At 37.0% G+C, this 20763-nt stretch overlaps 1 protein-coding gene across 1 annotated transcript in view; it reads left to right on the top strand.

Annotated features, from left to right (window-relative positions):
• The window catches only part of FGF12 (fibroblast growth factor 12), a 506805-nt gene that overhangs the window by 148574 nt on the left and 337468 nt on the right, over positions 1-20763 (top strand). The gene's annotated exons all lie outside the window — the stretch shown is intronic.

The following is a 20763-nucleotide window of genomic DNA, read 5'->3' as shown; positions in this document are numbered from 1 at the left end:
GTATCACTTTTCTTGTTAAAATCTCTGAGACCTAATTTGTCTCAGAAAGTATAGCCATGTGGTTCAACTTCCTTTGGCTGAAGCTTGAATATCCTCTAAAGGTGACAGGAAGCCCACTAAAAGCAGAGTTAGGTAACTCCAATGGTGGATGGATTTGAGGGATAGGAAGATTTTCTTATATTGAGTTGAGAATTGTCTCCTTAAAGTACCAAAATCTTTCCCTGAGTTTGTTGGGGTACCACCACACTGAACAATTACAATATTTTGTCCATAAAATGTCTCTCTGGATATTTTATGGACAATTTTATTTTCTCCTGGGAGTTACTTTTTCTAGCTGCTTCAATTCCAGTCTCTTTGCCACGATTCAGCTGGTCACTCTCCTCTGGACGGGGACCAGTTGGAACTAAGGATAGCTATAGGACAGAATCCACAGCTTAGCTAGAAGGTAAACATTTCATAAAAGCTATGCACATATTTGTGAAAGGTTTTATGTGGGAATGAATAATCAATGGTCATGTAGGAAAGACTTTTCAGAGATTATTGGAATATTACTCCCAACATTGCTGTTGAAGACTGTGTCCTTTCTGTATCTCCCTGCCCTTTTTCTGTGGATGCACGTGATAAATGCCTCCTGGAATTTAGTGCTTGGGAAAATGTGTTTGTCATGATGAATCAATATACTTGTCTTGCTAATTAGACCTTATACATAAGCAGTTGAGGGGAGCAGTACATGTGTTGGGTTGGTATCTACATGAGGGAGTATTCTATGGTATTTGATTCCTCAGACAGGCTAGTTGGCACAGGAATCCTGTATAATGTTACATTGTAGACTGCCTCTTACAACAAGTGTTTCTGATCATCACGGGGCCATCTACATTGGCCAGGGATGGAAGGTGGGATTTCCTTCCGTCATGTCTCAGTTGATCTCTTGTGAATCTTTGTATCTGAGGGTTCAAGTTCTCCTCAAGCTACCTCATCTGGCTTCCCCTACAGCCTCCAGGAGCAGGAAAAGTCAAAGTCCAGACAAGGTAGTTGTGATGATAGCCCTGAAATAGATGCCTAGCTCTTACCTAGACGTACTGACTCATAGACTGGAACAGACCCCAGAGGTCTGCTAGTTTAATACCCAAAAATGCCTCTCAATTTTGTGCCCAAGGTCACACAACTGTTAAGCAGTTGACTTTGGATATGAGTCTGAGCAGCCTAGCTCCACAACCAGTTCTCTTAAACTCTATATTATTTTGCTTCACTAATAAGACTTCAAAACAATAAAAGAAATGTGAGATCCACATCGTGCTTCCATGAAAAGAAGAACGACTTGTAAAATTTTAAATTATCAGGAGAGAAATCTTGCATGTTTTGATACATGTTCAGTGACTCTTTTAGAGATATTTAATACAGAGGTAGTTTAAATTTATAGTAAAATCCTCAGGAGAATGAGGTAGTTTACATGAGTAAATTTTCCAGATATCAAAGCTTACTTCTTTTCGTATAAAGCCCCTTCTAAAAAAATTTAAAAAGGCGAAACCTTATTTCTTATCATTTTTTAAAATATACTTTTCAAATCTCTTATTTTTTAGAAGATTCTGAATGTAGTTTACAACTTTGATTTATCAGTATCATTAATGTTAATAATTTTATTGCACCATAAAAATATACAGTCCCTCTCAGAGCCTTGTCAAGATGGGGACACTATTTGTCCCCACACCAAATGGCCTTTATTATTGTGACTTTTCCAGAGGCCTAATATTTATTGATTTGGTTGTTTGTTTACTTTTTCTCCTTAAAATTATTTCTCACTTTTTGAAAATCTGTCTCTTTCAATTTCTTTTTCTTCCCCTTTGAGACCAGAGGTCAGCAAACGTTTTCTGTAACAGCCAGATAGTAAATATTTTAGGCTTTGTGGATCATACAGTCTCTTTCACAATCACTCAACTCTAGTTGTAGCATGCAACAGCTATAGACAACACACAAATGAGTCGGCATGGCTGTGTTCTAATAAAACTTTATTTTCAAAAATAGACAGTAAGGCTGATTTGGTCTGTGGGCCATAGTTTACTAACATCTGTTCTAGATTATTGAATCTGGTGAAATATCTATGTAGAGTAATATGCAAAAAAGTAAATAGAATTTTTTTAAGTAAATAAATATTGTATAAGGAGTTAATGTGCCCCTACAAGCAAAATAGATGAAATTTTGTGCCACAATTTTATGACAGTGCTTTTGGGCACTTAAATGTCTTTCCTTCTCTTTCTCCCTTCTTTGCATCTTTTCAGGTTTGTGTCTATGTCTCAGATATTTGAGGTTATTAGATAAATGAACTCGAGATACATGTGCTTCTTATGACTGCATGCATGCGTGTGTTTCTTTCTCTCAGGTATAGAGCTAAAGTCATTGTACCAATTAAGATGTAGATAAGGTTGGTTTGATCTCTATTCTATGAATTTTGGAGAGTTCAATATTCCCACCCATGCCACCAATTTTATTCCAATTTTCAGGGGAGGTTATATGTTTATGGTCATCTCTGACTCTGAATTCTACTTCTGCCAAACTAATTCGATATTCAGTGTAGAGATTGTTCAGCCATTCCTATTCTAAAAAAATGATTGCCTATTTCTACACCTCAGACTCCAGCCTCCTACCATGTTTCTCAGCTTTCCACAGTCCCTTCCAGATGATTCCAGGAACTCCAAAGTCTTCTCACTTCATTATTCAAATTAATTCCATTTTCTCCAACCTTACTCCCAAACTCCTCTCTGGCTCCTCTATCCATTTTCTAATCCACCAAGATGATCTGCTGAACAAAAGGACCTCTTCTCCTTCAGTTGAACCATCTTCCTAATAAGGGAATTAAAGTTTTGTGTAGAATTTTTTCCCTTGTGGATGTTTAGATGAATGATCAGATGGATGGATGGATGGATGGATGGATGGATGGATGGATGTCTAGACAGATGTTATTCAGCACTATGAATTCTAATTAATATTCCATATGAAGAATAATACCAAGTGTGAATAACGCATATTTGACTCGTTAGAGTTAATTTTTTGATCGAGGAATTATTTAGGATTGTTCTTCAACCCTCATCACCAAAATACACCCAATGTGCTATTTCTATTATTATTCACATCATAAAGAAGTATCTTATTTATTTCTTGTTTGTTTGCTTTTTAAATATCCTAATAATGATTTTCTTACAAAAGGAATAAAAATATCATTTCAGATGGCCATCAACTAAATTATAGAAATAGAATATAAGATCATACACAGAATAAGATAAAAGTTAGGGTTAGACTCAAAGGCACTACATCGTATCCCCTCAGACTTAAAATAATAGCGTGGTATTTCTAGCTGGAGATGTGTCCTCTAATCTCCAAAACTAGAAACATAGTTCTTCCATTCATCTAAATACTTAACATAAAAATGATTTATCCTTAGCCATAATTATTATTATTCAGTCATATATTAATTTGTTCAGCAACTTTTAGTTGTCTGCAAAAAGCATTGCAAAAGATATATAATAAGAAGATGTATTTCTAATCCACTAAAGAGCTTAAAACCTGCCCCTGGAAATAATACAAATATGGTGAAATAATTAGAAAAGAATAAAGAGAGCAACATATGGAAAGTTAGTTTTTAACTCATATTTCCCAAGCACTACACTAACCTAAAATTGGTCTCTTTGAAGCCTGCTCTGAATGTTGAACTGGAATGGAAAGCTAGTAACTGTATTGTGTACGCATACTTTTTCTTAGCATCACTAGAAAGTATTTGACCAGAAAAGATAGATAGGGAGTAAAACTAGTTTAAAAAAACCCAAAATTTGTCATCTTGTGAAAACCCACATTTATAAAGAGGAATGGAGATATGACACTGAATGCTTTGGTTTGTTTTATTGGTACTTTTATTTTTGTAGGCTTGCTTCGTTCAATTTATTTGTTCTTTTGAGGAAAATATACTGCCAGGTATTGCAGTATACAAAGGCAAAGCAGACACAGGGCTGTTCCTTAAGGAGTTTCTAGTCTAGAGGGAGAAATAAACATGTGGACCCCCAAGGAAGGATGGGTGCTTCTGACTTCAGGCTTTATGGAAGAGTTGACCTTTGGACTGGCCAAGGTAGAGTTGAACTAGAAAGGATGCAAAGGACGTACTTGGTTAAGGAAAGAAAATGAACAAGGGCTCAAAGGTTCAAAAATCTATGTCCAAGTGAAGCAACTGCAGGCTCACAATCCATTATCTACAGTTTCTAAATCCAAGAGACTCTAAAAACCATTGTTCTTTTTCTTAAGTTTGCAGCAAACTTATCTGGTGGCACAACCTGACCTGAATTGACGTGAGGCTATTTATAATCTTTATTTATTCCACTTTTGAGAATATTTGTAGATTTTGCTGCAGAAATATCAATGTTTTTTATTATACTGGCTGCCGCAGCTCACAGATTTTGCTAATATTTTGTACATTAACAGTATTACTTTAAAAAATACCATCTTGTGCCCCCCAAACCTGAATTACAATACATACCTAGCCCCAAGTGTTTCAGGTATGGGACTGTGGACCTGAAGTAATTCTGAGTGATGAGATATTGTGGAAACTATGGTCAGAAAGCTAGACAAAGACTGAGCCGGTTCTTGAATGCCAAGTTAAAGATGTTGGAAATTCTACCTTTGGCTGTAAAGAAACCGTTATAGCCTTTTGAAGAAGAGAGTGAAATATTCAGCAATGTTTTATCAAAATTAGTTTATATTCCTGAACACACAGTATTTTGACTTTCTTTCCCCCAAAACAATTGCAAAACCTGGGATATTTTTCTTTGAGTAAGATAATGATGTCAGATGAAATGCCTGTTGAAAATTGGTGTTTACATCCATCATTTCTTTCCTTGTGAAGGTGTGTGGGATACATAGGGTTAGAGAAAACCATTTCAGATTGTGTCTGCAGCTTGCTAAGAGTCATAGCATATAAATATGGTCAGGGTAGGCTGTCCACAAATGACTTTGATTTGAAAGTGTATAAGTTCCTCCCTGGAAGAAAAAATAAACAAGCAAAACCCACAAGAAACAGTAACATTTTTTGTTTTTGTTCTAATTCCTTTCAAAATAATTTGGTTCTATTTAAACTAAGAAAATTAATTGAGGGGGCTAGCCCAGTAGCATAGTGGTTGAGTTTGTGCACTCTGCTGTGGTGGCCTGGTGTTTGCAGGCTCAGATCCCGGGCCTGGACCTAGCACTGCTTGTCAAACCATGCTGTGGCGGCACTCCACATAAAGTGGAGGAAGATTGGCACAGATGTTAGTTCAGTGACAATCCTTCTCAAGCAAAAAGAAGAAGATTGGCAGCATATGTTAGCTCAGGGCCAATCTTCCTCAAAAAGAAAGAATTAAAGAAAGAAAATTAATTGAAATTTAACAATGCTGTGTGCGTATATGTGTGTGTGTATGTGTGGCTCATGGTAAGTCTTTAAAGTTGGCTGTTGGAAACAAGCAGCAAAAGTTTGGGAATCAGAAAATTGACTCTGGAGTCTACCCATCTCGGTTTTTCTTAGAATATCTGGATAGTCAGTTGGTTTCTCATTTTTCCTGAGTTTGTGATAATTGATCCTGGGACCCCAGGAATAAAAGTGTATTGTATTTTCATTTTTGAAAATGTCGTTTAGGGCCTAGAAGTAGAGGTAGGCATATGTAATAAAACTGTGAGTTGGTATACTTTTCAAAAAGAGTATTTGGTAACTGCCCTATGAATATAACTAAATCCACTTCCTAGAAGTGATATTTCAATATCTCGAAGTGTGTGCAAGGAATCAGAAAATTCCATCCAATTCATAGCTCATGCTTTTCCAGAAAATTTCTACGTTTGATTCAGAAGAACTGTGAATAATAATAGCATGTTTACAAACATTTTATGGCCCCCCACTAGAGTCCGAGGATAAAGCATATATATTAGGTCGTGGAAGAAGCAGTTTTTGATGCTGTAACCTCAAGAATTTTAGTCTAAATATTTGACACTCTTATAATATTTGAGACGCATAAAAAATTAAGATTTTTTAAAAACGAATAATATTTATTTCTGATTTTAAACGTATTCAACATTAGTTGTTGAAAGTTAAAAAATATAAAGATGCAGGAATCAATATTGATGATAATATCTGTTGAGTGTTTCAATGTCCCACAGGTACCGTACCTCATGCTTACATACGTTACCGCAGTTAAACCTTACCCTGTGATGCATTAGAGTTCCCATTTTGTACAAATAGAAATTGATGGCTGGAGAGTTAAGTGACTTGCACAAAGTCATCATGCCAGTAAGTGGTACAGCAGACGTGAAGCCCAAGGAGTCTAGTTCTCGAATATATGTTCTGAACAGCCATACATGCTGCGTCCCCTCAAATTCCAGTAACCATCAAGAAATCGCCGCTGTTATATTTTTGCTGTCAGTCTTTCATCCCTGTGTGTGTATATTTTTAAAACTTAATTGAAATCCTAGTACAGGCTTTTTTTTTTTTTTTAACACCTTCAGTGTTGGTCTTTTTGATAGTTGAACCTATTAACCAATAAAATGGCAAAAGTATGATCTTGGTACTTGCTGATCCAGAATGTAGCCCTAATGCTGAGGGTCTAGATAATACCTTGAATTACAAGCGAAAACACTCTCTGGAGAAGCGGGCATCGTGCTAACACCTCCTCCTAAGCAAAAGCTACTTATATTCCTCAGCTCGAGGTGTCAGTGACGGCATCGGGCATGTGGCAGAAAATGGAAGGGGGACTGATTTTCCAAATTTTTTCTTTGTATCCTTTCCTTTCCAAATGTAAGAATCCAAAACATCATTAATAACTTTAAAGTTTTAGAATCCACCTTGAAGAAAGATATTTCCACCTGCATTTACAGACTATAAATTTTAAATACAGGAATAGCCAGTGGGTGATTTATACTATGTCCTGACTTAAAAAAAAATAAAGCAAAAAACTCTCTTTTTAAATTGCGCTAGTCCTTGTTAAGCAGATCTCAGATCTTGGGAAAAAGGAGACAAGAAACTCTTATTTGTGGGGAGTCTATGTGTGCTGAACTCTAAGTTAAGCATCTCATTTTGCTTTTTTCCACCATATTTTGGTTACCGCAACAACTCTGCAAGGCAGGTCATTGGCCTCATTTTGCAAATGAGGAAAATGAAGCTCAAAGAAGTTAAGAAATTTGTCCGTGAACACACACAGCTGGTAACTGGTAGGACTTGGATTTGAACTCAGGAATGTGAAGCTCTGAGGTCTCAAATGTTTCCTATGAAGTCACGTAAGAGTTTGACAATCACGGTCTTTAGGACCTGGAGTGGATTTCCCCAAAGAGGAAAGGCAACTAAAATGAAAAGAGAAAAAGGAAAAGAAATCACCACTTAAATCAATTTTGTAGTTGTACACCATCTTGCTGAGGCCAATTATTTTTGTTACAGAAGTTTTTAAAATTGAAATGTAATTCAGGTATCATAAAATTCACCCTTTTAAAATGTACAGTTGAGTGATTTTTGTATATTCACAAAGCTGTGCAACCATCATCACTATCTAATTCCGGAACATTTTCGTCAGCCCAGAAAGAAACTCCATACCCATTAGCAGTCACTTCTTATAGCGTTTTGATGAAGCAAAAATCTTGAAAATCTTTCTTCTAAAGATCCAATTTTTTTAGATTCTTCCTCAAACAAAAATGAACTTAGTTATTTATGTAGATGTTGGAGAGAAGTTACAAAAATAATCTCACATAACAGATGATTGATGTTGTTGTTGTTGAATATATCTTTGAGTATGAAAAGGATTATTGATGGGAGAATTTCCCAAAAGTTATCAGTGTCAATAAAATCCACCCCCTCAGCATGATCATCATTACCATGATTTATTTTGAGTACTTACTCTCTGGCAGGAACTATATTGAGATATTCTATTTCATTTAATTCTGACAACAATCCTGTGAAGTAGTTATTAATACCTACTCCATAGTGCAAATGAGAAAAATTGAAGTTTGGAGAAGTGAAGTCACCTATGAAGTGTCAGGGTTGAGAAGTAGACCCAGGTCCAGTTTGATTTGAAAGCACCAGCTTGAGCACTGACCCCTCCACCAAGTGAGAGGAAATGGATTGAAAGAGAACAAATAACATTTGGTTCCAGATGGAAAATTTACACAAGCCCAAGATCCTGAAGAAGGTTATCTAGTGGTAGCTTCTGGAAGCATTATGACAGTGACTTACATATCCTTGTGACTGGATACTTACAGTGTACACTTGCATAAAGCTATAGAAACCAGATCTTTCTGGTCCTTCCATTTTTCATTATTTGTTAATTAACCTATCAAATCAGAAATGGAAACGATTGCAAGTGAGGCAGTAGGACTGGTACTATAGAAACCTCTTCTTCCAGGTCTTTGTCTGTTGGTCTTCCAGGATCGTTATGCAAGACTAGTTAATGAAAGGGAAAATGCTGATTTCCTTCTGGACTGAGTTTCTTTTTTGCTCCTTTCAAGACCTCCTTTATTTTCATCATAGCTGAAACCATCTGGCAGGTGTGTCATTGATTTTCAGGAAAGACAGAATGCATGACACGTGTTGTTTTTGTATATAACAGCCACATAAGTTTACAATAAATTTGATTAAGGCTTTATCTGCAGATGAACTATATGGTTAACTCAGTGTGAAAGAAACAGAATCATAACTATTCTGCAACTCTGGGTGAAAATTTCAATTTACTACAGCACCTGTTTATTGACCATTTCCTATGTTTTGAGCAGAGTCTTTTTATGGAGGAAGGTGGTAGTGGTGGTATTTCATGAAAATAAACCTCAGAATTGCCATGAAAGTGAATAAAGTGTGTGTGTGTGCGTGTGTTTGAGGTGAGGAAACGTATATATAAGATATGCCCCACTAATTGTGATAGAAGGGATGGCGTGATAGATGCCTCAGCTTTTCCTGATTCCTCCAGTTAGATTAACCCCAACCCCCTACTTTAGACACTAGAACACCATGTACTTTTCTCCTTTTTTGCACCTATCACAATTGCAATTTGTATAATTATTTGGCTGAATTTTCAATGTACTTTGGTTCCTTTGTAACTCTATTAGACATAAAGGCTATAAATAATACAGAGATAACTGTGTGAATGTTTCATGCTAGGAAATATGCATAGGTGAGCCCCAAAGAGGAGCATCTAATCTAATTAGGGAAATATTCTTGGTGGAGGTGACCCTGGATGCAATTTTTGAAAGATGGATATGTATTTACTGTGACAAGAAACAAGGCAGGATATCCAGGTAAGGGGGACAGCATGTGCAAAGATATACACACATGGAACAGCATGCCTCAAGGCTATGAATGAAGTTAGAGAGATGGGAGAAGATGAAGAAAATCATCAAGGGTCTTTGACTTTATCTTGAGTGCTATGAAAAGTTTTTGAACAGAAAAATTCTTCAGGGATTTGAGTTTTAGGGTGATTATTTTGGCAGTGTGGAGGCCGAATTGAAGATAGTTGGACTGTCTGTCATAAGGATGTTATAATAGCCAGGCAGGAAGTGACAAGGGCCTGAAACAAGGCAGGAACCAAAGGGATGGACGTGAGAGATGTTCAGGAAATAGTACCTCTAATAGCCTCTGACTGGAGGTGAGTTAGCAAGAGGAGTCCAGGATGGCTCACAGGGTTTTGAATTTGAAAACTGTATAGATGATGCAGTCTTTTACTAAAACTTAGGGCTCAGCAAGTTTTGGGGGAAAGAGATATGTCCAGTTCTAGATTTGTTTTTTTGGAAATACTTGTGGAACACATAAGTGGAGCTTTCCAGGAAGGCTTAGCAAGATGTAATTAAACCTATGGAAGGATCTGGTTAGCAGGCCCAAATCCAGGAATCAACAGTCTAAGAAATTTAATATGTAAGAGGATGCCCCCTAAAAGTAAAGAGAGCGGAGAGATTAGAGGCTGCAACTCTGGGAAACAGTAATACTGGGGGGATGGGAAGAAAGAAAACTGTGAAGTTAAATGGAGAAGTAGAAGAAAAACCAAGAAGAAACTGGGTCTCTGAAGATAACGAGGAAGAGTTTCATGAAATAGAGAGCAATCAATAATTTTAATACATGTAACTACTAGTTTATGTATGATTAGGACAAAATATGCCCATTGAATCCAGAAGAGCCTAGTTTATGGTGATTTTATAGGAAAAATGTCAATGGGGTTGTGTGGGCAAAAGGCAGCATTCAACAGGTTTAGGAAAGGATAAAAAGTGCTGGAGTGGAGGGGCCAGCCTGGTGATGCAGCAGTTAAGTTTGCACCCTCCACTTTGGTGGCCCAGGGTTTTCCAGTTCGGATCCAGGTTGTGGACCTAGGCACAGTTTATCAAGCCATGCTGTGGCAGGCGTCCCACATATAAAATAGAGGAAGATGGGCATGGATGTTAGCTCAGGGCCGGTCTTCCTCAGCAAAAGGAGGAGGATTGGCAGCGGATGTTAGCTCAGGGCTAATCTTCCTCAAAAAAAAAAAAAAAAAAAAGCTAGAGTGGAGATAGTACATGGAGACTCTGCTTTAAGATGTCTGTATGTTTATGGGAGGAAAGAAAGGACAGGAAGAAAATGCACAGTCAAGGAGGGTTTTTGGAAATTCTACATGAGGCTCCTGCTTGGTACATGGGGGTGGCATTCTTGGCCTTACACTGTGTTCTGCACAGGCGCACACATATACATTTGTGCATATATTTGTGTCTATGACAAGCACTTTAAATAAGGGGGCCAAAATATATCCTCTCCAAATTACCACATCTCCATCAAACCTTCAATATGACCCTAATCAATGGCTCCAGTTAGCATTTTCTCTCCTCCTCGTCCTGTCCTAACCATAGATCCATGACCACTTGTACTAGGACAATTAAAGCTCGCCATTTTGAGAGTTAGCCCAAGACATAAGCTAAGACGGTCTCCCATGCCCTATTCTGAAAGATAACACTAGTAAAAACCTCATAGTTTTAAGGCACTACTTATTTTTATTGTTGTCAGTTCTTTAAATGAATGGCTGTCTTCTGCTCTGGAAAGTAGACAACTTGCAGAGAGAACATTCAGTTTCCAGGGGAGGGAAAATGCCCCCAAATCATTTCTCTGCATTTTATAAAATAAGTTTGATTCTTACACTATCAAAACCAGAAGCAGCAGCATAGTGTCTTGTAGAGAATATTGCACTGAGAGTCGGTGTCCTGACTTAGAGTCACAGCTCTGTCACTAGGAGCCGTGTGACTTTTGGGGAAATCACTGTGTTGTTTCTGTCTTCTTTTCTGTTAAAGGGTGGGGCTAGCTTTTGCCTATCTTGGTTTGACTTATGTTGAAATTTTACTGCCTTAAACCATTAGTGAAGTCAGTTCACAAATAAATTTCCTTTTCCTATCTGTCTTTGGGAAGAACTCCGTTCTTGACTAATGTCACTATATTGGAGTGTGTTTTCCCATCCTTTACCTCCCTCCCAGGCAAACGGAATTGCTTCTCTCATCTTTGCTCTCACAATAGTTTTCACAGGACTCTAGCCTTATCAATATTATTTGTATGGCTATGTGGTCTTCCCTGTGCCTACTAGAGAGTGAGGTCACTGAGGACAGTGGTTGGCTTTACAATTTGAAATATTTGCTCAATAAACTCAATAAATGTGTGTTGAATAGAAATGATTAATTTTTTAGTTAATTTTTAAAATTATTTTAATTAAACTAATTTAATTAACGTCTAATAACAGGTAGACTTGGTATATACAGTAGTGCCCCCTTATCTATGGGGAATACATTCCAAGACTTTGAGTGGGTGCCCGAAACCTCAAATAGTACCAAACCCTGTATATTTGTTTCTTCCTGTACATACATATCTATGACAAAGTTTAATTTATAAATAAGCACACTAAGAGATTAACAACAATAATTACTAATCAAATAGAACAATTATAACAACATACTGTAATAAAAGTTATTATAGATCTTAGCAACTCTCAGGATACAATTTTTTTCTTTCCTTATTAGGTCAAGAACGTTCACCTTTTCAGTTAAAGGAAGCACTTTAAGGCTTCTCTTTGGCAAATCTGAATTGCCAGCATCCCTACACTTGCATTTTGGGGCCATTATTAAGTAAAATAAGGGTTTCTTGAACACAAGCACTGCTGTACCGAGACAGTGTAGCACTGATACCTGAGATGCTACTAAGCGACTGGATCTGATAACCGAGACAGCTACTGAGTGACTAATGGGCGGGAAGCATGTGCAGTGTGGATAGTCTGGACAAAAGGATGATTCACGTCCTGAGTGAGATGGAGCCGGATGACTTGAGATTTCATCATGCTACTCAGTTTTAAATTGCACAATTTAAAACTTATGAATTGTTTGTTTCTGGAATTTTCCACTTAAAATTTTCAGACTGCAGTTGATCGTGGGTTACTGAAACCACAGAAAGCAAAACCTTAGATAAAGGAGGACTGCTGTACTGTAAAATTCAATGAGATTTTTATTTAGAGAGGATAGATAATGTGAAAGCTAAAAGGGGTTGGTCGAGTTTTCATTACTGGAGTTGACGGGGGTTTTTATTATTGTTTTGGTGTCTTTAATTTTTAAGACTGTTGAAATTCCATGAGGGCCTGGGCGAGTCGAATATAGCTTATTTCAATTATATGGTGATAATAACTATTTTTCCCAATGTCACCTAAATATAAGACCTTATTTATAAAAGAGAGTACATAAGTTCAAATCAAAGTAAGAGTAATATCTCAGATTTATAGTACTTTGCACTTTATAAATCTTTTATTTCATGTACTGCTTTATCTTAGAGGATAAGGCCCATCAATACCTAATAACTCTTTTTGGTACCAACATTCTATTGGTTGGCAGCAAGAAGGTATGATCCTGACTTAGTCTTCAGACCATCAGGGCATCCCTGTAGTGACTTAGAAATGACATTTCTAGTTCTAATATATCTCCTTCACTTTCTGTGTTTTTGTATTTTAATCAGGCTTAATAATAAACAATTTTTTAACCAAAGCGAATGTATATATTTAACTTTATTTTTGATATATTATTTATTTTGAAGAGTTAATATATACACAGAGTACCAAGTTATAAAAGTGCAAAACGAAGTGCAGTCACTTGTAAGTCTCCGTCTCTCCCCTGTCTTCAGCATCCTAAACCCCCACCTAAGACTGCACCTGGTACCAGTTTCTTGTGTACCCTTTCAGAAAGAGTCCATGAGTTTATAAATATAAGTGTGTGCACATTCTTTTCTTCTCTGTCACAAAAATTGTAGCATACTCTAATATACTTTTATATGCTTGTTAAATTTAGTAATAAATTCCATAGCTCTATTCATATCAATACATATAGAGTTCCTACATTTTTTAAAAATTGCAAAACATTCCTTTGTGGGAATGTGCCAGAATTGACTAGTTCCCTATTGATGGATTAGTATCATTAGCATCAGGTAGCCTTAGCAACAATGTTGTATTGATACCTTGTGCTATTGTCCCCAGTTGTATCCTGTGCAGCTATATCTGGAAGTTAATATCTAGAAAAGGCATTGACAAAGGGAGAAGTGACTTTTTAAGTTTTAAAAGATAGAATCAAATTGTCATCCATAAAGGCATTCCCAATGCATACTCTTACCAAGGATGTAGGAGTTCGAAGTCCCTTTACAGTCTCTCTACCAAACTGAGTTACCAAACATTTTCATCCCTGAAATCTGAATAATTGATATTATTTTGTAGTTCTCTCATTATGAGTGGATCTGATGACTTTTCGCATATTTAAAAGTGGGTTATATATCTCCCGCATAGCTCATATCTTTACTCTAAATTCTTTGTGGGTTATTGTACTTTAATGTACAGTTGCAAATATTTTCCCCAAATGGAAAATTCACAATAGCAGTCCCCATTTTATTTTATTTCATCAAACTTAATGGGCATCAATATTTCATATTAAATATTAATTTAATTCCATTATTATTTAATAAATTATTTTTACACATTCTAGGTACTGAGATATTAAAAATGAAAGATAATGGATAACTAAATTTGTAAGTAAAAGGGCTTATAATCTCTTGGGGGAAGATATATATGTGTAGGCAGAATAAAACAGACCCTATGGTAGGGGAACTATAGAGTGTGCTATGGGAGCTCAGAGGAAGTTTTGACTGATTTGGCGTAGAGTGGGGAGACATCAGAGGAAATTTCCCAGAGAGAGCACTGTGGCATTTGTGACAGGTGTTAAAGGATATGTGGGATTTTTAGGCTCAGAGAAGTTAGAAGTGACAACACCCTTTTGGAACTGTGCCCCTATTGTGATAATGAGCTTTGACTAATAAATGTTGCCTTCTTGAAAATCATAAGTTATAACTCTCTTGGACTGATTGACTTCATATTTCTCACAATAAATAACTCATACTTGGCTATAATAAGGTAAAAACATTTTCCTTCTATTTGACTCAGATAACTCATCTTTTAAGTTTTCTTATAGATGACAAACTGTGTTTATTCAAAACAACTTGTTGAAGAGCTATTAGAAGAGAATGGAAAATGTCTAACGGTAGCAGAAAATCCTGAAGTATTATTTATTTAAAGATTGGGGTCTGGGGGTGTGAAGGTTGGAGGAAAATGCATAGAAGTCTTATTTGTTAACCTGACCTCAGCAAGTTTTATCAGAAAACTACTGTAAGAATAAGAACACTGTTCCTTGACTGCTTTTTGAGTCTGGTAAGATGAGATGTACCTACAGTAAGTGAGCTTTATTGCCTGTAGCTAATATTGATGTGATGGAACATAGGACAGGGCTGGAGGTAAGTGTAGAGGCGGAATTCTGGGTGCTGGTTCATTTCAGAAGCAGATTTGGTTTTTTATTGGAGGCAGTACCTATTAAGTGTGGCTAGAGAGTAAGGTGGTAGCATTTATTAAGCATTGGACATCGTAAACTTAAATGAGAGGTATCTCCTTCAGTTCAGTTCAAGTTTCTTAATCTGTATGAAACCTTTTCTAACTGCTTACTTCCTACCCTCAAAGGGTAGAATGAACCACTCCTTTCATTGTACTTTTGTTGAACTCTGCAGTGCTACCAGTACTGCAAAGCTGTATTTTACTTATGGTTTACACATCTCTCTTCCTTTACTAGTTTTTTAGGGTAAAGAGTTAGTTTTAGTTTCTAAATATTCGTGGGGAGGATAGATGGATGAATGAATGGGTTATAAGTTATCTTGAAACCTTACACCCTTTTCCCAATGATAGTGACCTTATTTTGAACTCCTGTCTGAAAGTTAAAAAAATTTTTTTTGATTTAATTTAATTTCCGTGGCCTCTATGGGAGCAAATATTGGTCTTTTAAAAGTAGATTTTTTTCTAATCAAAAAATGGGAACTGGCATGAACAGGCAATTCCTCCCAAAAATATAAGCTCCCAAATGAAAAAAAATGTTCAAATGCAATCACAGTTAGAGATGTGCAAATTAAGACAACGTTACAATCAAACTGAAACAAAGGGAAAAAGGAGGACAATGCGTTCTGTTGGTGAGACTGTGGAGAAACAGGCACTCTCACATATTGCTGGTAGAAATCCAAATTCATACAAGCCTTTTGAAGGGAAATGTGGCAATAGCTAACAAAACTACCCATACACTTACTTTTTGACCTAGCATCCCCATTTCTAGGAATCTACTCTGAAGCTACACCTCCAACAATATGACAATACTGCACGTGGTATTTTTTGCAGTATTGTTTGCAATAGCCAAATTTGGAAATAACCGAAAGGCCACTACACAGGAGAGTATGTACTCATTTGTGCAAAAGAAGCATAGGGAAGATAAACCAGAAATTAAAGAGACCAGTTACCTACAGGGGGAGAGTGGGAAGGAGAGGAAAGAAGGGGAAATGGGAACAGAACAGGAGGGATGAGAGATAATGACACTCATTGGAGTACACTTTTTTGGAAAGCTTTGACTCTTAGAACCATACCAATGTTTTATATACTCAAAAAATAAGAGAACATTAAAGTTAATTAATTTTAATTAAATAATTAAAATCAACCAGTATTGAATATAAGCAATAACAAATGAACATAAATGGATTACAAACGAATAACTAAACCTCACTGAAGAGAATGGAGAAGAAAAGAACTAACCTAAGTCACTTTGAAAAGTAGTATTTTGACTGGATAACTGTAAGACTAAAGACAAAATCAAGTGTAAATAAGTACTGTACTCTAGTAATAAATCTGTTTCCCCGAGGAATATTGGTTAGGAATTCTGTATATACTAGGATGGAATGAATAAGTTAATAAATTATAAATAATAAAGGTAAGGTTTTTCACTGTCAGAAAAAGAAGTTACAACTAAGGAAAGGGCAAAGACTAAAATGAAACTCATGGTGTTGGAGTGGAATCATAGGTTTTAGCTGTCTATATCTACATCTATCTATTATATATCTGAATATAAATACATCTATATATAGATACATCTACACATAGATATATATACATATAGATACATATAGATATCTCTACCTATAAAGAGAAATATATAGAGAGATAAATATGATGTATGGGTATGTGTGGGTTTGTATACATATATTTCCTACCTCTTTCCACTGAGAGAGACTAGGTGCAATGACACCCCAGTAACAATGAGCACACTTAGCACCCAGATTTTAGTTCCTAAGTACTATTCTCCAATAAAAGAGACCAAAACTCATTGGAGAATTAGTTGGTTCCAAAACTGGGACAGGGAAAATAAAAGATAAACCTGGAGCATCTTGGGATGCCAGAAAATTAAGGAACTGCTCAAAGAGAGGACAGGGGAGCCAACAATAGAAGGACCTCCCAATGTCTAAAGTCAAAACAAGTTGAGTCACAAAATAAATAATGACAGTATTGGATTATAACTCAAAGAATACATATCTAGGAGACCATTCTGATATAAATAAACATTTGAATAAATAAATTAGTAGGAGAGGAGGGACGGCTCTTACAGAAGAATTCCCATTGCTGTAGAAGGACTGAAGGAAATACAAAATCACCATTAGGAAAACAGCACAATAATCATTGCTGCACGCAAAATCCACAAATGGATGCGAAAATCAGTGGATGAAAGCTTGAGGAGAAACAGGATATTAGTATAGCCTTAAAGCTTCTTCCTCAAGATATTTATCAACTGTAAATTAAGAAAAAAAGTAGCTTTAGATATAGAAACCTAGCAGACTCTACCTCAATCAAAGGATCAATGTTCATATCACTAGTTGACATCATGTAGACCCCTGATAATGATATACTGAGAAGGATACAGCATCACTTTTGTGACATTCTTGCCAAAAGGGATAACTTTAGACTAATCATTAGAAAACATCAGACAAATGCAAATTGAAAGACATTCCACAAAATATTTGACCAATATTTATTAGAAGTGTCAAGGTCCTGAAAGACAAGGAGAGACTGAGGCATTGTCATAAATTGAAAGAGACTAAGGAGACACAACTAAATGCAATGTGGATACTAGTTAGAACCTGGAATAGAAAAGGATATTAGGAGAAAAACTGGTGAAAGTTCAATAAAGTTTGTGGTTTATTTAATAGCCTGGTACCAGTGTAAATATCCTGGTTTTGATCATTGTACACTGTTGTGTAAGTTGTTAACAACAGGAGAAGTTAGGTGAAGAGTATACATGAACTCTGGATTATTTTGCAACTTTTCTGTAAATCTAAATTTATTTCAAAATAAAAAGTTTGGAGAAGAAGAAGTAGACGAAGAACAATAACAAATAAAAAGAACAAGAGAAGATAAAAAAAAAAAAAAAACCCTATGCGTTTGCTTTTTCAAAAATAGTTCAAAGTTATTTGGACCAGATATGTCATGAATAAAGTAACTTAGCTGCTAGTGACTCTTTTTGTCATATCATCTAATCAGATTGATTTTGTTGCTGTCTTTGTCCTTAGGGCTGCTATAGCAAAAATACCATACACTGGGTGCCTTAAACACTTATTTCTCACAGTTCTGGAGGCTGGGAAGTCCAAAATCAAGGCCCCGGCAGATTCCATGTGTGGCGAGGGCCCCCTTCCTGGCTGACCGACGGCTGTCTTCTTGCCGTGTCCCCACATGGTAGAAGGGATGAGGGAGCTCCCTTGGTGTCTTTTATAAGGGCACTAACTTTGTGAGGGTGAAGTCTCCCAAAGCCCCACTTTCCAATACCTTGGGGGTTAGGATCTCAACATATGAATTGGGGGGGATGCAAATATTCAGTCTCTGGCAGTTGCTCAAGAAGAAATTTGAAGGTATTTCTAAGCCATGAGATACAGGCCTGATTTTCAGCCTAGCAGTCAGCAGACCATACATATAGCACAGAACAAAGGTACTCTCTTACCTGTCGTACTGATTTTGATCTTTTAGTTTATGTGTTGGTTTCTTTGTGAAAATAAAGTTGTTTTCCATTCGATAGACATTTGGCCATTAATATACTCATTAAAGGATTCTGAGCCTGGCAAAATTCTGAATATGTTATTACTGATTCAATGTAGGCTTCCAGGCAGATAAATACAGTGATTAATTATACAGCTGGTGCCAAGAGTCAACAGGTTCCTATGTTTAATACGAACAGAAAATATCTTAGATAAGTCACCACTTAAAAATCTCAGAACTCCCTCATACAATTACTAATTCCTGCAAACTGTGAGTAAACAACTCTTTTAAAAAAAGAAAAAATTTAGATACTAGGAATTTAAACAAGTTCACCTATTGTTACGTACCATATTTCCCAACCCCTCTCAGAAAGGAATGAATTATTTCATTTTGAAACCACACTGGTGAGGCACTTGCTAGAGTTGGTCCAAGGTCACTTAGAAAATAGAAAGAATGCCTAACTTTAAAACTCTTAATTAGAGACAGATAACATCATTTTAAATTTGGTCATTACATAATATGTCTTGAATTAAAAAATTTAAAATACACTTGCCAGTAAAAATTTGATTTTGGCTTATGGAATAATACAGAAAAAGCAGAAAAATTTGAAGTTTTGCTTAAACTGAAATGTGCCACTTTCCTAACCTCCATTGTGCTCCTGGCTCCTACTAGTTGTTTTTTTAATCTTGTTTTTGGATGTTATGGTACATGTAAAAAAGTGGGTTCTACTTAAGTATGGCCCAAGATATTTCAGGAAGACTGCATCAAAATGCTTAATTGTGGAACTGGATGACAGTCACCTTGGAGTTGCTTTCACAAGCCTGTACATGGAAGTCCTGATAAGGGTAAGAAACTTTATGTTTTGTAAACAGAATATAAGTAATAAAACTCCCTTTTATACCTACTTTGATCAAATGTCCATAATATATAGTAAGGAAATCTTTTGCATTAAAATGTTATGTGCTCTCTTTAGTTTAATTTGAACTCATCTGAGAGTTCAGTAACAACAAAAAGTAAATGTGATCCCTTAGTTTATTTTCTCAAATACTGTGATGGTCCATTTCTTCGAGGTGAATACACTTGGCCACCGTGTCAAGAATCACTGGGACCACCATTTCAACAAGCCAGCAGGCCATTTGAACGTTCATTGTGACAGAGTTGGCTTTCCCGCCCTGCCTCCTCCGTGTACAGTCCTGTTAAGTAGACAAAAGATTCGCACATAAACCCTTCTTATAATCAAGTAAAAGAGCCCCTATGATAGATCATTGAGGAGCACCCAGAACTCAGGGAAGTTGATAGTAGCCCCTTCTCTTGCCAAGATAATTAGACTTTTCAAAGCACTTTCTCTTTGCACCTCAATGAATCCTTGCAACAACCTTGCCAGGTAGGCAGGGAGGCTCCTTATAAATATGAAAATTGATGCTCCGGAGGTTGTGTGTGTTTTAAAATCACCAGAGACCTGCTCACTCTGCTCGGGTTCCTTGAGGTGAACCAGGGCCTCATCCTATTCCTTTGCTACACTTCAAAGACTAGCATTTCTCTCTAAGTAAAGAAGCAGCTCCAGGCATTGGGTTCCAGAGCAGGAGAGCTCTACCGGAAAGCTCTCTGCCTCTGCTGCAGCAAGAAGGACTATTTTTAGATGTTTTCCTTTTGCTAATCGTCTCTCCCTCTGTGGGGAATTTCTATGGGTAGAATCCCCAGATGAGCCAAGTTTCTCACTAATTCCCGCAGAGAGTAGAAAGACAAAGGCCATGGCCCAGGGTGCCCTGGGGCCTCAGAACTGCCAGTGATGACAGTGTGGTGGCTTTAGGAAGATCTTCAAGGACCTTGGAGCCCACAGAGCTTCACAATCCCACTGAACAAGGGACTAAGAGGCGACCGGAAGGAAGGCCTGGATATACCTTCTTGACTCTTAGAACCAGCCCAAATGACCTTGCCTGGAGCTCAGTTATGAAAGGAGTTCAGAGAATGTGGAGCCAGCAGTGGCTGTGGGCTCAAGAGGCCCCCTAGATGGTCTGGCTTCCTTCCACCACCTATGAGAGGATAAAGGAGGAGACTTCTGAAAGAATATTTTTCCAGGCAACTTCAGCCTTAAGTTTCAACCGTTAGGGAACATCAAAGGAACTGTGAAGGTTTAGCCTAGAGAAGAGAAAGAGGAAAGGGATGATGGAAACCTTGTCTACTCCCATGCAGGGAAGAGCTAACCAGCTAGTGCTAGGTGGCCTGGGGACAATGGGTGGAGAGAAAATGAAGAAAGGTTTTGGCTCAATGTTTGGGTAAACCTTCTAAGAGGTTTTGTGCAATGAACCACCTGGGCAGCTGCCGAGTTCTCTATCACCTGAACTGTTCAAGCAGAAAGGCAGACATTGGT

Source organism: Equus przewalskii, chromosome 18 (assembly GCF_037783145.1).
Source record: "Equus przewalskii isolate Varuska chromosome 18, EquPr2, whole genome shotgun sequence".
NCBI lineage: Eukaryota > Metazoa > Chordata > Mammalia > Perissodactyla > Equidae > Equus > Equus przewalskii.
This window is presented reverse-complemented; position numbering and strand designations above follow the sequence as displayed.